The sequence below is a fragment of the Dipodomys spectabilis genome, unplaced genomic scaffold (genome assembly GCF_019054845.1).
Source record: "Dipodomys spectabilis isolate Male_0828 unplaced genomic scaffold, ASM1905484v1 ptg000506l, whole genome shotgun sequence".
In the NCBI taxonomy this organism is placed as follows: Eukaryota; Metazoa; Chordata; class Mammalia; order Rodentia; family Heteromyidae; genus Dipodomys; species Dipodomys spectabilis.
In genome coordinates, this window is record NW_024871183.1 from 422,705 (window position 1) to 440,625 (window position 17,921).

The following is a 17,921-nucleotide window of genomic DNA, read 5'->3' on the forward strand; positions in this document are numbered from 1 at the left end:
TGTTGAAAAATGAACTTAACAATTTAGGTGGAGGGGGTGGAGTGTAGTTGTAGAGGTTGGAGGGAAGGGATGGTAGGGGAAAAACAAAGGAGGAGGTAGCAATGCTTGATAGGAAATGTACTCATTACCTTGCTCATGTAATTGTAACACCTCTGTACAGTATTTTTACAATAAAAAAGTATTAAAAATGTCTGCAGTGAACTTGAATCTAGAAAATATCTCTCTTGAGGCTGGATGTGGTGGCTCACACCTGTAATCCCAGCTACTTGGGAAATAGAAATGAGGAGGACTGTGGTTCAAGGCAAGCCTCGGCGACAGAAAGTTAGCAAGTTCCCATAACTGCCAACAAGCCAGTCATGTCAGTCCATAGCTATTATTTAGCATAGCTAAGAGGATCATAATCCACGGCTAGCACCAGGGAAAAAGCTTGAAAATTTATCTGTAAAATAACCTAAAGTATAAAGTACTGACAAAAAATAAAAATCTCTCTTTGGATTCTGAAAGATTTGGGGATTTAAAAATAAATATTGGGTATCTGTTTTTGTTTTGTACTATATGCTTGAATCCTTCAGTTAGGAAAAGCTAGTACTAATTTCTCTTTCTTTTCTTTTCTCTCTCTCTTCTATTTCCTTCCTTCCCTCCTTCCATCCCTCCTTCCTTCCTTCCTTTCTTCCTTTCTTTCTTTTTCTCTCCCTTCCTTCCTTCCTTTCTCTCCTTCCCTCCCTTTCCTTTTTCGCTCTCTCCCTCTTCCCTCCCTTTCGTCTTTCTTCCTCCCTTCCCTTCCCTTCCCTTCATCCCTTCACTTTCTTTTCTTTCTTATGTAGAAATACTAATCTCATCAATGTTAGGACTGATGCCTGGTAGGTAGCTTCAAGCCTTACTAGAAAGCTCAGAGGGGACCCAGAAATTCTGTAGACCACTGGGAACTGGTGGCTCACGCTTATTATCCTAGCTGCTCAGGAGATTGAGATATGATTTTCACGATTTGAAGCCAACCTCGGCAGGAAAGTCCAAGAGACTCTTACCTCCAATAAACTACTCAGAAAAGGCAGAAGTGGTGGTGTGGCTCAAGTGGTAGAGCAGTAGTTTTGAGCACAAAAAGTGTCAGGGGTAGTACCCAGGCCCTGCAACTCCCAGGACTGGCAGAGAGAGAGAGACAGAGAGAGAGACAGAGACAGAGACAGAGAGACAGAGACGGAGACAGGGAGGCAGAGACAGAGAGAGACAGAGAGAGACATACACAGAGACAGAGAGACAGACAGAAACAGAGACAGACAGAGACAAAGGAAGGAAAGAAGGAAGGAAGGAAGAGAGGAAAGAAGAGAGTGGGGAGGAAGGAAGGAATTCTGTAGACCTTTTGGACAGGTGTAGGCACTAAGGAAGAAGTTTGAGTAAGTGAACACAGTGTGCAGAGAAAATGGCAGCAACAGGTGCTAATCTGTGAGATGACCTCGGAGACCCAGAGTCCTAGGCCAGTAGCTGTGGAAGCTCTGGGGGGTGACATGAGGCAGGAGTGGAAGCAGGTGGCTGGGTGCTGTCAACAAGCTGATACTTAGGGACAAACCTCCAGTGCCTCAGATGCCTGGGGAGAGCAAGATGGCCACAAAAATGAGAATACAGTCCAGGGCACAGAGTCAAGACTCAGTTCAAGGATACAAGGTCAAGGCCTCGTCATAGAAGCCAGAAAGAAGACTGGAGACTCAAAATGGAGTCTAATGTCAGAGCAGTGTATATTCAAAATACTAAAATGAGATTTAAAAGTTGCTCCTGCCCAGGATGAGCTCTGATGATCCTTATATGAAGAAGCCCATATTGAGTGATAAAACATGCTAATATAGAAGACATTTTTTAAAAAATTGAAAATGTAACAAAACATAACATTAATGTTAAAAATGGCTCTCTGAGAGTTCTTTTCCTTTTTCAAATTTGTTAGGAGGAATTTTTTGAGTGAAATTTACCTTAGCTTCATACCTAGAACATTCAGAGGAGCAAGAGCTTGCATCACCCCCCCCCCACACACACACACCATTTTTGTTTGATTGTTTCTTTTAATGTGCAGGTGGTTATTTTCCAGCTATTCCTTAACTACAGAATTACTTTTCATGGTAAGATTGTTTGATCAATAATTAATTCATGCCAATGCAGATAGGAGAAAAATGGTTACAAAATTATCCTTAGCGTTACCCGGTTTGTATGAACCATTGTCTATTTTAATATTCTTAGGATGCGGATCTGACAATCCTGTTTTCACATAGTCCAGCTAAGTAGGGGTTTTTCATCAGTAATGAGAAGAAGACAAAGAAATTCAGGGCTATTACCCTTGACCTTGTACATGGGTCTAAAACTAGATCTCTGATAAGAAAGATGTTGAATGATTAAGAGATTTTGAAAGATTAAGAGCTTTCTCTTGGCTGACCATCCCTTCACCCCCCAAAAAAGCCTTCAAGGACTTGCTTCCTCAATGGAGGGAGGCAGTTTTCTTCAAGGCTGTGGTCCAGGAAGCCAGCAGGACAGCACACAGGTTTTCTGAGGGCTTTCCATTTCCATTAAGGACCCTGGACACTTTTGAACAAAGGATGGGAGGGGGTATCTTCCGTGAGTAGATGCGGTGAGTTTTTGTGCCAATTGAAGACTATGAATTAATGCTTTTCTGATATTCCTAAAATTAAAACCCCATGAACTAACCATTTTAGAGTATTAAGCTTTGCTTCAAAATGCATTCTCCACAGATGAATCAAAGGCCCTAATGCATTTGCTATTTGGGAATAATAAAGCATGAAATGGGGTGTAGGACTTATATATTTACATAAGAAGAAAGAGCTGGAAAAGTTTCGGAAAAAACGACAACAGAAGTAGGTGCTACTGTGAGACTTGCTTTGAAAATGCAGTCGTGCCAACTGCTCCTGAACTGCTGGTTTATGCAGTGAAAGAGCACAGGGCTTTTGTTAGCCCCTACTCCATTGCCTGGGCTTCCCTGAGACTTCTATACGTTGGCCAGCTTCTAAGCTTTGCCCTGTATTCCTGAGAAAAATGAAGAAGAAAAAAATTAGGAAATGGAAAAAGCCTTTGTGTTGTCCAGATTTCCAGTGTTCATTGGGTATTCCTGTTGCTATTATAATACCCATTCACAATGGAAAAGAAAAAGTTAAAAATACAAATTCCAAGAACAGGATTGGAATCAACTTTGCATTCTGTGCAAGAAAACATTGTCCAAATTGCATATAAATGTACACAATCTCTTTTTGGCAAGTGTCATGCGACTCTCAAGCAATTCTTTTGAGGGACTATGGAGTTACATGACTTCGTAGCCGTGAGTTATGTATCATCTTAGGATAAGTAAGAATTTTTGTTTTCAACCCTCAACAAAAAGTCAGTACAGGTAGGATCACTCTTATTTCAGCTACTCATAGCCAAGCAAATACCCCAGTGTCATATATATGCAGTCTCTGGATGCAGAGCTTTTGCCAACATAGGCTTAGCTGTATGTGACAGTGAGCTTTTGTTTATCAAGCCATAAACAAGATTCAAAGCTTGCTTCTTTTTCAACCAAAATGGTTCTGGAGGTAATCAGTCTACAGTTATTGTGGGGGGCCCCATGTCATTATGGATGCCAATTTCTTTGTCCTGGTTGTGTTGCCATCCTGAGTTACCTCATTTCTGAAAATAGAAGCTCCAGCTCTAGTCATTAATTAGCTTGCAGGAAATGGACGGCTAAGAAGGCTCTAGAAGCTGCAGAATAGCTTTTCAATCATTTTTAAAAAGCTACTGTTTAATTGTCTATTTAACCTAGCTGCAAGAGAGGTTGGGATTGGATTCTTTATTCTAGGCAGCGATGGCCCCACCTGAGCCCTGGAGTTTCATTAATAAGGAAAGAAGTATGAATGACAATCAGAGTAAATAGCCATCAGTTTGTCTGCATGCCTGTTCTAACATCGCTGCTTCATCTTGGTTACTTATTTCTTCACATTTAACTTTATTATTTCTTTTCCTGGGTGCAAGTGTAGATCTCTGATACACCAGTTACATTAGGTGAATTCTATAGCAATAATATTAAAATGGGAACTCCAAGAGATAAAAGCAGAGGTATTTTGTAACAAAAAACAAATGAGAAAAGAGCCTATTAACTTTTTCTCTACCTTTTCTCATTTTTCTCTCCTCCTCCTCCTCCTCCTCCTCCTCCTCCTCCTCCTCCTCCTCCTCCTCCTCCTCCTCATTTTTCCCTCTCTTACCTCTTCACATTCTGTTTTATTTGTAGTTTCATGTCCACACTGAGGCTTGAACTCAGGCCCTCACATCCTCATTTGGCTTTTTTGCTCAACATCTTCATGATTCCTGAATTTATGATAGTCAAAACAATATGGTGGCAAAAGGGGATAAAAGTAATATAATATACACCTCAAGTAGTGTATGTTATTGGAGCATACTTTATTTTCTTTTTAGTTAGTTATTTTTTTAATTTGTCGATCATGGTGTTTGAACTCAGAACCTAGGCGCTGACCCTGAGCTCTCTCACTCAAGACTAGCTCTCCCACTTTGAGCCACAGTGCCATTTCCCTACTATAGATGGGGCCTCCAAGAGGTGTGACAGTTACCTTGTGATTCCTTCTGGTAGGGTGGTCTTTGGGGAACCCATGGTCACTACTGAGCCTTGAGCATCTTATCAGTGTTCCCTGCTTAAGCTGGTTCTTGTAGTTCAAGTTTCATTTGAGATCAACTTGTCCTCCACAGGAAGTATGAATCTCAGTTGATAGGATCTGAGCACTTTGGAGTTCAAAAAAACTATGAATGAGCTTTTTCTTTAGTTTCTCTCTCTCTCTCTCTCTCTCTCTCTCTCTCTCTCTCTCTCTCTCTCTCTCTCTCTCTCTCTCTCTCTCTCTGTGGTGGGCTTGAACTCTGGGCCTGGGTGATCTCCCTGAGCTCTTCAGCTCCAGGCAAGTGCTCTACCACTTAAGCCACAGTATCACTTCTGGCTTTCTGGTGGTTTATTGGCGATAAGTCTAATGAACTTTCCTGCCTGGGCTGGCTTTGAGCCGCAATCCTCAGATCTCAGCCTCCTGTAGCTAGGATGACAGGCATGAGCCATTGGCACTGGCAGCTTTTTCTTTCTTTAATTCCACTCCCCCCTCCCTTTTTCCCATCTTTTCCTTGGGTCAGAGGAGACCAACTTTTCAAATTCCACTATAGATTGTAAACAGAGAAAATGGGAATTTCCACTGGAGAGTATGAATGGGAGAGTATGAATGTTGAGGCCAAGGGACATGGCTCCAGCTTCCAGTGTTATTCCTTGCTGATTTGCTGGTTAGTCTAGGGAGAAAAAATCCACACAGAATTGAAAGTGTGAGGTTAATTTCCTGCACAAAAATGTCTGCTCAGTGTGAAAGCATCCAACTAGAAAGACCATTTCTCTGCTTCAGGGCAAATGTCTCTGATAATCAACTACCCCTTATCTGAAAGACACTAAGTATTTAAATATATTTAAAAAGAAAAAAAGGAATTAGATGAAATAAAACTCTTTCCCCTAAAATTCAGGAACTACGAATTAAGAATATGTACAGATAAAACAGAAATCAAAATCTATGTACCTATTAATTGTTTTAAGTTTTGATGGAGGGGGGGGTAATACAGACTATTCCAACCCACTAATGTGTATGCCTCCGGTGTTTTTTGACAAAGCATAAAAAGAGAAAAGCAAGATGCTGGCTCCTTTCAACTGCATTGGCTTTTGCAAAACTTTGGCCATGAGGTCTGCTGCCCTGCCTTCCTGATTTTCCTATTTTAACAATTGCACTAAATTCTGGGTAAATTAATTTTCCCTCAAAGTGAAAGGTTCTTTTAATAATTCCTTGAATGTTCACATCATTGTCATTAATGGTCTTTGTTCTGTTCACTGTAGGATAACTTCTTTATATACTTGTCTTTTCAAAAGCTTTCTTCCAATGAATAGACATCATAGTAAGTCACTTGAAAAATCTCCTGTAAATATGGAGCTTTAAAAAATATTATCAGGCATTGTCTCAAATTTTCTTTCATAATTCTGACTTGGAATTACTAAAACCTTGGTCATGAATGCTAGGTCAAATTCTATACTTGTGCTTGAAAAAGCAGTTTGATAATAAATACAAAGCTTATTGTAGTTAAAAAAATAGTAAAGCATCACTATGAATTACCATTCTGAAGAATTAATTTTTTAGCATCTTTTGTTATCATGCTATACTTTGAGATAGAAACTGATGATACAAGATAAAATATGAAAAGTTAAGAGTTCAAGGAAATGTCACTTTTCCAGACTATGCTTGAGAAGAATTTTATTTTTAATTACCAAGAAGAGATTCAGAGTATAATGTTTTATATGTGTGCTTTATTGGCTGATACACCTGACTGAGTCAATTTCTATCTTTTTATTTATTAGATATGTGCCTTTGGTTGGCTCACTTATAAATTAGGGATGACTACAGCTACTTGAAGAGCTTTTATTTCCATAAATAGTAGACCTCTATAAAATGCTTAGCACTGAGTCATAAGTGTATCAAGACAGCTATCTATTTTCCTCTCTCCCTCCTTCCCTCCTTCCCTCACTCCCTTCTCTCTCTCTCTCTCTCTCTCTCTCTCTCTCTCTCTCTCTCTCTCTCTCTCTCTCTCTCAGTACTGGGGCAGCCTAGGTGTTATTATGGCACTGTTTAAAATTAGGAAATCAAACAAACCTAGGAATGAGAATCAGGAAATCTTTTATTCAAAGGTACCATTTTCAGGGAGTGATAGCTCCTTCATTTAGCGGACCTACATATGAAAACAAGCTTTTTGGAAGAGATATGGGACTATTATTTTGAGTCTTTTAAAATGCAGACCAGGCATTCAAAGCAGGTCAGCCCACACTTTGAATTCACAACCTAGAAAAATAAATCACTATGCTGATTGAGGGTAAGTGTAACAAGATTTGTGTGTGTGTGTGTGTGTGTGTGTGTGTGTGTGTGTGTGTGTGTGGTGTGTGTGTGTGCTGGTCCTGAGGCTTGAACTCAGGATCTGGGCACTGTCCTGGAACTTTTTTGCTCAAGACTAGTGCTCTTCCACTTGAGGCACAGCTCCATTTTTGTTTTTTGTTTTTTTTTTTTGACAGTGAATTGGAAATTAAAAAAAAAAGATCTGCCAAGTGCCAGTGGCTTACAGCCTGCAATCTTAACTACTCAGGAGACTGAGATCTGAGGATCACGGTTTGAAGCCAGCCCAAGCAGAAAAGTCCCTGTGACACTCTTTAATTAATCACTCAAAAACTGGAACTAGTTCTGCGGCTTAAGTGGTAGAATGTGAGCCTTGAGCAAAAGAGGCTTAGGGACACCGCCCAGGCCTTGAGTTCAAGCCCCACAACCAGCAGAAAAAAGAAAGCTAGCAGACTTTCCTGCCTAAGCTGAGGTCCTCACATCTAAGCCTCCTGAGTAACTAGGATTGCAGGTATGAACCCCTTGCCTGGCACTAAGATTCTTTAATGAAAGAAATTGGAAAGTGTAAAATAGAGTCCAAATAAAATAGCAGAAGTATTCATGTTAAAATGGAGAATGGCAATGGCAGGCAAACTGCACACTGTTTTTTTCTTCTTTGATGTGTCTCCTTTTTTGTAAACAATTGCCCAGCCTCTGTGTAGTCCAAGACACTGGATGTCAGAAGACAGGGTAACATAGGAAATTGGGAGAACAACTCAGACTTCCTCAGTTTCCCTTCATATTCTTGCTTCCTAGAATATCCTCATTACGATCAGAAATTTAAAAAATACTATGAAACTTCATTTGCATTTTAGACCAGTTAGATACACATAAATTTAGTCTCTTTAAGGGCAAAGGGCAGATGGAATACTATTTGATATTATAATTTAGTGTCTTAGTTGTCTCTGATAACTTTGAAATATAGAGACAGATGTAAGAGAAAAGGTGTTTTTCTTCTCCATTCATTTATCCTCCCATCCATTTCTTCTTTTCTTTTCCCCCTACATACCTACTAGAGTCACAGTGAGAATTATTTTAATTTCTAAAAGGCACTTCTGTGGGATAGAAAAAAAAAAACCCTGTCACAGTGGAAATAAATGTTGGAGCAGGCAATGCCCTCTCTGAAGGACACTGAAGTAGCTAATAGTTCTCCTAAGAGATTACCAGTGGAGTGGTCCTGCATGAAAGAAAGGTGACTTGAAAGATCATTGCTTCAGTTATTATTAATGGATTGCTATTCCACAAAGTCATCTAGGGAATGATTCTGATTGGTTGGTTTGTACCATCAAAGGTAGTTGTTTAGCTGTGTGACTAATGCCACTGTTTTCAAGGTCTGTTCATGGTACTTCAATTAGACGGAGGTTGTGGCAGTTTGAGAAGCTTTCTTGAACTCTTCTCTGAGTTTCAGGCAAGGAAAACTTTTCCATTAACTGTGAAGTTAAAAGAAAAAAAATCCTATAATGTATTTCGTAACCAGATTAGAAACCAGAACCCTGGTAGGCTTTTGTTTAGCTATTTTGCTGAGGGTGTTCGGCTAAGGCCATGCAAAGAATGAATAATTCACATTGAAAACCTTAGCATTTTACTTAAAAGCCTTATTTTCATTTTTGGAAAATGTGACAGCAAGAATTAGTACTGGCACTTCTGTTTCAATAATGGTGCAGATGTTTCAATGACAACAAATACATAATTGGACTTACATGCACATTTATGGACACAAAAATGTCATTACCTATTTTGGTGGAACATTTTATACTTACTCTATAAACAAGAAAAAAATCAGCTTAAGTTGTTTTCATCGAGAAGCAATGAATCAGTGTGAGAAACCCTCATAGCATTCAAACTTTGAGAGAAATTTCTCTTTTTTTCCATCCCTGACTTTGAAAGGATGAAATTATTTATTTTAAATAAGACCCTGATGAATCTTCCTAAAATAAGTGGTAAATCATTTTTATAATATTTCCAAAGGAATTTTGAAGATCAATGACATTGAAAAAGTGGGTTACCATTTGTTCATTTTGCTTTTTGAAGAATAAAAATAAAGCCAGTTGTTGAATTAGTCAGAAATATAGTTACCAAGCCATAGACTTTCACAGCTTTCCAGAATTTCCTGAAACAAATAGTTTTATAAATAAGTAGTTATCACCTTTTGTCTTCTAGTCTTCTACTATAGTTCATGTTCTATTTGTAACTTGAATTGATTTTTTAAACTATAATGTCTTTCTATGATTTTTTCCCCCAGAAGTTGGATTAGTATAACAAATACTGGTAATGCTGAAGGTTATACATACATGATAAACATTAAATATTGCTGTGTTCCTCTTAGATCTTAATTTCATACACATGTGTACACTCTGTAAATATATTAACTAACTTTAGCTATGTTAAGATTGGCTGTTCTACTTTAGCACTTGGATTTTGTGTGTGCAGTGTTCAGAAAAGAATATGTCTGCTGTTCTCTATTACATTTGTTTCCAGTTTCTTTTTCAGCCTCAGGTAATTCTCCATCATTGTTTGTCCACACAAACATTGGTTGTTGCATAACTTATAGATCTTTAGTGTATTTTCCACAGATAGTGTGGTATAGTTTGTGTTAATATTAGATTCTGATCAGGAGTATAAACCACTTCTGAAGTATTGTATAGTAGATTATTGCCATTTTGACATTTAGGCTTGCTTACCTTTCCTTTCTAATCATATCTCTACTGATTCTTTTGTTTATTCTTGCCTTTCCCCCCACCAAATAAAGTCTCAAGAAAGAAAACTTTAAACTCACATGTACTCTGAACCAATTATATTCTTTGAAGGGTTCTACAAAGTATGCCTACAAAGACAGCAGGTATATGTTTTAGATAATAAAATTGTTCTTTAGTGGTTTTCATAAGCATATTGGAAAGTTTTGGGGGTTAACAGCACAGTGAGTTAAGCAAGGGTGTTGTCTAGCCCCTTGGAAAACACCCAGACTTTCTTACTTTCCTTATTTATGAGATTAGTTCTGGTGGGGTATAACTGCCCTTCTCCAAGCCATCTCTCTCTCCACCTTTATGGCGAAGATCAGGGAAACCTCCTCTAAGAAGCTTTTCCTGATTAGTCTCACCATGCTTTAGCCAGGCTGTGTAAACTTCGGCCTACTGTTATCAGGCTGTTTAAGACCTCTGAGGGACTGGCTCTCCCACTTTCACAGGCCCTACCCTACACCATATCACATCAAAATGCACTGTATCCCACACTAGCTATGCACAGATTCTTCCTATAAAAATAATTTGCAAGAATTTGAATGCTTTCCCATCCTAAATTATCTGGCTGTGTATAAAGTTTTAATTTTATGACTGATGATAATTATTTGGTAATTGTATATTCTAAGAAATTCTTATGGTGAAAAATACAAGATAAATAGATAATGGATAAATAGATATTTAATGTAGTAGGTTTAGAAAAGACTTTTGTGGGGAGTGGGGTAGTTGTGGGATTGAACCTAGGGCCTTGGGCCTTGCATGACCTAGGCAAGCATGGTACTACTCAGCCCTTTAATGTAGTGAATTTTTGAATATTTTTATTATCTTTAAATAGTTGTACAAAGGAGTTGCCATTCACCAAAGCACTTTATTAAAACAGTGCATATTGATCAAACCACCCTTTTCAACATTCTCACCCACCCCTCCAACCCATCCTTTCCCTTACTTAAGGAAGGGAAGATTTAATTTTTTGAGTTCCAGGTATATTTTAGATATGAGACCCTTGTCCGTTGTATGGCTAGTGAAGATCTTGTCCCAATCCATGGGCTTTCTATTGATCTTGCTAGCTATGTCCTTTGCCATGCAGAAGCTCTGCAATTTCATGCAAATCCCATTTGTCCAACTTTTCTTTGATTTGTTGTGTTTCTGGGTCTCTATATATAAAGAAAATTTCGGCCTGTGCCAAGGAGACCTAGGTTTTCTCCTATTCCACCCTGTAATGTTTTCAGAGTGTCTGCTTTGACTCCGAGGTCTTTGATCCATTTGGAGTTGATTCTGGTGCAGGGTGATATATAAGGATCTAGCTTTAGTTTTCTACAAGTAGTTAACCAATTTTGCCATCACCATTTACTGAAGAGGCTGTCTTTCTTCCATTCTATTGTTTTAGCTCCCTTATCAAAGGTTAGATGGCTATAGGTCTGTAGGTTCATTTCTGGGTTTTCAATTCTATTCCATTGGTCCTGAGGTCTGTTCTTAATAAGATGATTTCTATGTTGCTTTGTATGTCCCTCCCCCACGGTATAACCCCTGCATTCACTGTATTTGATGTTGGTATAATTTGTGGAGGGGAAGGGCAAAAACAAATCGTTTAACTAGGGCTACAGGTGGACCCATTGCAACAATGAGATTTACAAGTCGTTATGTGGAAAAACGAACTTTACAACTTTGGTGGTGGGGGGCAGGATAGGGTGGGGGGATGTGAGGGGAGTATGGGAAGGGATGGGAAGGGGAAACAAAGAGAAGGCAACAATGCTTGATAAGAAATGTACTGTTAAGTGGCGCTGTAGCTCAAGTGGTAGAGCCCTCGCCTTGAGTTGAAGAGCTGAGGGACAACGCCCAGGCCCAGAGTTCAAGCCCCACGACCGACCAAAAAAACAAAAAACAAAAAACAAAAACAAAACAAAAAAAAAACCTATATAAAGAAATGTACTGTTATCTTGCCATGTAATTGTAACTTCTCTGTACGGTATTCTCACAATTAAAAAAAAAAGAGGAAACTGGTAAAAAAAAGGAAGGGAAGATTATATATTGAATATTTTTGCCATTTAAGAAAGCAGTTTATGTATACAATGCATCTTGATCTGTGTCATCACTTCAACATCTTCAACCCTTTGACCCATTCCTTCTCTTACATTTCTCAATTCTGTGGTATGTATAAGAGGTATTGCCTGCATTCTCCCCACTTACCTCTTTCATTCTTCTACTTCTCACCCTTTGGCGCCACCCTCCCCACCCTCCCACCCCCGCTTTGCAAGTACCTATTTCCTTGTACTTATTTTGTTGGGCTTGGACTTGTCTTTTTGAAGTATACACTTTGCGTTCTCCATAGAGTCTATTACACGTCAGTTAATTCATTTAACCCCTTGCTTACCACCAAGTGTGCTTACTTGTAAATTTATAGATACATTCTAGCTATCACAAATGAGGGAAACCATGCAATCTATGTTTCTCTGGATCTGGCTTACTTCACTTAATATGCCCTTTTCCAAGTCTTTTCATTTCCTCATGAATGGTCAATATTTTTTTTCTGATGGATGAGTAGAATTCTATTGCATATACATTTCACATTTTCTTGATCCATTCATCCATTGTGCAGCATGTAGGCTGATTCCATATTGTGGCTATGGTAAATAATGCTGCAATGAATGTGGTTGTGTTGGTAGCTATAAGTTTGTGTTCTATTGGATAAAGCCCAGGAGTGGAATGACTAATTTTTTGAGGAACCTCCATATAGCTTTCCAGACTTACAATCCCACAAACAGTGTAATAGAATTCTTTTTTGGCCGCATCCATGCCAGCATTATGATTATTGCTAATTTTTTGTTTATATTGGCCATTACATCTAGGGTGAGGTGGTATCTCAGTGCAATGTACTGAATTTTTAATGAACATTAAAATTTATATATAATAAAGTAGATATAATAGAATATTTTGAAAATTTAATCAAACACATTGGTTTGTTTAAAAATTTTTCTATTTGTGTTTTTTGTAAGAGTTGAAACTCACTAAAAAGTTCATGGGCAGCTCACAAGACACACATTTTAGTGATTTCTCTGTTTTAAACAATATTTTAGCTGTTGGAATTGCAAAATTGTCTTCATAGAGTTCAAGATGTCATGATATTGGTGCAAATAACATCAAGGCAGTGTGATAAATGTGATAGTAAAAATAAAATTAGGACTATGAAGATGACTTTGATGAACTTTATGTGGCCAGATTTCAGAAGAGTTGCCTTTTGAGCCTGGAGATGATTCAGTTTAGCCATTCTTGCACTGAAGCATTTCTTATTCATGCTACATCAAGAAGATTGTCTTGTTGATTCATTCATTTCAATTTGTAGCAATCAGTCTTGAGCTCTTCCTGTAGAAATCTGGGATTTTTCAACCTCTGTTTCCACATGCATTTCTTTTCATTGGAGAGAGATACTATGAAGGACACAGTAATCTTCACAGGGAGACTTTGAGATCAGAGGCATCACGATCCTATTTTTTAGGCAAGGAAATAAATACTCAAAGAACAGAAGTCATTTGCCTAAAGGCAGGTAGAGAGTTAAATAACAGAACTGGGATTAACTTCCTAGCTAATGAAGGCTGACTCCACAACCCCCAACCTCATCTTTCCATAGGTCGAGACACAGAATAGCAATGCCATCCTAAACACATTCCTGTGCACCCACTTTCTCATTAATTTTTCTTTTATGATAAAGTGTAAAAGGACTTTTAAGAAGGAAAAAAAACCAACGTTCCCTATATCCAAAAAGAGGTTAAAAAAGTTATATTTAGAAAAGATAACCCACAAAAGGAAAAATACCGAGCACAAAATCATCCCCCAACACTCCTACCTCTCCCTTAGCTTCTTTCATAAAATGATAAGCATTCCATTGGCACTGTGTACTTTTGCCAGACTTAGCAAGAAATATTTTGCTTGATGCATATTTTTTGATAAAGGAAGGTTCATCAGAATAGAAATAACTAATTTTTCATATGGTTGACTGAATTTTTAGAACAGTGGTTACACAGAACAATAGAAGTATCCATATTAAAACTAACATTTTTAATGATCTAATTTTAAGATTTAGTAAGAAGTCAACAGTAGAACCTACACAACATTGAGCTAGTGAAAGATGGAATAGCAAAAGTTCCTTTAGAGTCTTGAAGATTAGTCTTTGCTATAAGTTAGGATAATTTTCTGTTAGAAGAATTCTGACTTTAGTATTGTGTAAGCTGTTTTCTTTATGCCTATCTACCCTCTGCCTAGGGGATATTCATGAAATAAGGCATAGATAATGCATTTAGTAACACTGAGCTGAATCATGCAAAACATAGTTTGTATGCAATTTTGGGGAGTATAAAATAAAAGTTGTTTTAAATGTCAGAAAACAAAAACACCCATAAAAATAAAGCATTTTAATCAGAGTAAAAAATTCAAAAAAGAAAACAATTTACTTGTGCTAGGACCCTTAATAAGTACCCCAAAGCGTTCCAATGCTGTTACATTCTCTAATGATATTACAGTATGTGGCACATCTCATCTAATCTGTTAGTAAAATCCTAAAGTCACTTATGTCAGTCTCTAATGCAAGCCAAATGAGTCTTTCCAGTAATAAGAAGCTTCGCAGAATTAGTTTTCGTTTTGCAGAAAATTGCCATTGGGGCTGGCACTTTTATCTAAAAATTTCACTCGTGCATAAGCAAAAAACTCATATATTATTTGGTTACATTCCATCAGTATGAGAAATAACATTGTGAGAATTCTATGCATGCTAATGATATATAGAAATCCACCTGCTTTCAGATAAAATGAGTTTAATTTTCTGTTGCCCACTGCCTGGTTGGCCTTTCATAAATTACTTATGCACAGCTATTATTAAAATAGAGGGAAAGCAAATTAGAAAGTCCTCCTATCTCTCCACTGGATTTAGCCAAGGCAGGGCTGTGACAGCTAGAGTCAGCGTTTTTGAAAAAATTCTGCTCTCTTGAAAAATTTTGCATCTCTATACAATTCTATACCACTGTTGTAAACGTTCTGACCTGCCTTCTTACCAAATTAACCTAAATCCTTTCTATTTTTCAACATTAATGGAATCCTCTAGAGTCCTGCTGATATATATTAAAATATATTTATTGGTTAATTTGAATTCCAGCATTTTGTACCTCATTTCCAGTACTCCTGTTATATCTGAACAGCTTGGAGCTTCAGCATTAAAAACTTACAAATTAAGATACATAGAGTACATCTTACAATTATCAGATCAAAACAACTTAACTTTTATTGGAGTATACAATGGCAAATTTAACTTCCTGATGCAACATAAAATGAGGACCATCTGCCTAAAAGAGTTAATTGGATTTCAAAGGGTGTTTTCTAGCCAATGTAGGGGAGATCTTTACTGGTCAATGAATACTTGACCTCTTGCTTTAAGAACAGGTAAAGGCCCAAAGTTCCCCAACATTTTCAGATTGGTTCTTGTGGCTTTATAACAATCACAAGTTTCCTAAGATGTATCAGGTGACTGTGTCTTCACGGGCCAAATAAACTTCAGCACTGATAAAGCTCTATCCTTTCAATGTGGTGCTGAAAGAGCTACCAAAACATGATATGAAAAATCAACTTCTGTTGAAGTTCATACTGAAAAAAAGTCAAGGCATGTTCCAAGCCATTTGATAAAATTTCAATATAAGCAGATTACTTCTAAAAGACAATTGCATCCTATACAAGGGAGAGAGTCTATTACTCCATAGCACGTCAACCTAATTATGGAAAATAAAATATCTTGTTTTTGTTAGGTTTCTGTTAAGCTTCTTTTTCAGTGTTTTGATATAAGATTGGCCCATAGCTAAATACGCTATTTGAAGAAGCATTTTGATAGTATAGGTTATTAATACAGATATAATTACAAATGAATTTTTGTAGCATATGTCTGAGGTGTGATTAGAAGGATCCTGAGAAAGATCATCTTCTCCCAGAGTTTTGGCTTGCATTTTCTTTCTTTTCCTTTCAAAAATGTTACAAATGTAAGCATGGATCTTTAGAAATGATGCTCAAAAATAATACCAAGCAAATAAAACCTAACAATATGAATATAAATGATTGTGAAAATGACCATGGTATGATACAGCAAAAGGTAATGTCATTTTCATATCTATTCACAGAAATGTTCAAATATTATCTTTTCTTTTCAACAAAGACTGCTTTCTTGTTTTGTTTTGTTGAGATTTTGTGGTTTGAACTCAATGTCTTCATGTTAAGCAGATGCTCTACCACTTGAGCCACGTCCTCAGCCCTCCTCCTGGCAAATTTTAATGACAAAATATTTAGTCTGAAACAATTGGATGAAAAACACTATTATGTACTCAGCATTATCAATTCTAAAACTTTCAATTTGTTACTATAATCTTAGGATGTATTAAAATCTCTTCTGATATTTACAAGTTGAAATTCACTGGTAATACAACTTCATCAAATGTCTCAAGAAGACAGAATACAATTCCAGGTGCTGGTGGCTCACACCTGTAATCCTAGCTGAAATCTGAGAAGTGTAGTTACAAGCTAGCCCAAGCAGCAAAGTCCATGAGGCTTTTATCTTCAATTAATCTCCAAAAAGCTGAAAGTGGAGCTGTGGTTCAATTGACAGAGTGCCAACTATGAGTGAGACAACTAATGAACTACACCTAGGCCCTGAGTTCAAGCCCCAGTACCAACATGTGTACACGCTAGAATATAGAGTTTGAGAACAGTCCATTCCTTGGAGCTGATTTCTTAATCTACTATTTTCAAAATGCCATTTTGACTCTGATAGTGGTGATATGAGCCAGGAAATCTTACAGAAGACCAATAACTGAAGTGTTCTTGTGTTGTCAGCAACCTGCACACGAAAAGTGAGACATCCATTCCTGTAGCTGGTTTAGGACATCAGTGCGGTTAACAGACACGGCTTCCATCAGTTGTAACAGAAATGGGATAGGAAAAAAATCATGTCTACATTAAAAATAGAAAGGAATCAAGTTATTGGGGTAATTCAAACACAGCCCTATAGTTTTGTAAATAAAGCAATCACATACCACTCCCCCAAAACTTCAGTTTGGTTTTCCTGTCAGTCTGTCTGCTTTTAATTAATCAATCAGTTAAGTTTCCATTGTGTCTGTGCAAGTTTCCTGAGAGCAAGAAAGGATGGACCCATGAAAAACTTTGAACTTGGAATTAAACAGACTTGGACTTGGAATGTGACTTTGATATTACTTATTTATATCTTTCTTGATAGTTACATATGCTTGTTGGAGCTTTAGATTCTTCATTTATAAAAATAGGATAAGAATAGCTGACTGATATTTTGTTGGGAAGATTGAAAAATATCATGTATGAAAGTGACTGATTTATTAGCATAAATGTGTTCAATAAACTCTTGTTGTATTTAATCAAGCATGGTGTGTAAGACCATTTTTTATTACATATTTCATGTCTCAAGGTTTTTGGTAGTATTATTGGTGAGTTTTTTGTTTTTGTTTTTAACATACTATGGATTCGTGAACCTTTTACCATTATACTTTATTTACATCCTACATGGTTTTGTTAGCATGGGTAATCACTGTACTGTACTCTTAACTCCTTGAAGGATATAGCGGAGATATTGTTTTTGCAAACAGTTTTCTTCTCAGGTTAGATAACGTCAACAAATATGAACTTTTTTCCCCATTATGTTTTGACTTAATTTGTGTTGTAAACTAACATTTCTATCTCATCTATTTGTCTGTCTGCCTGTCTACCTATCTATATATCTCCAGTAGCAGGGTTTGAACTTAGTGTCATACTCCCTAGGCTTGGTGCTCTTTTACCTGAGCCACACCTGATTTTTGATCATTAATTGGAGATAGGGTCTAGTAAACTTCTCCCATTGGAGAAGTTTAAAAGTCTATCCTCTAACTAGATATCAGCCATTGGTTTAAAAAAACAACTAATACTTAAAAAAGTTCTGCTAGTTAATTTGAGTTATTTCTTTTATTTTTAAAAAAGATGGTTGGCCTTGAACTCATGTTCCTCCTTCCCCAGCCTTCCAAGTGGTAGTATTACATGTGCGTACTACCACATTGAGCTTAATTTATTTGTTGACTATCAAGGATGAAGTACCTTTTATTTTTCTGCAAGAGTTATTTGGTAGATGACGTTAGCTGGTATTTATTAAATTTTGAGTCCTATCTGAAGTTACCTTGACAAG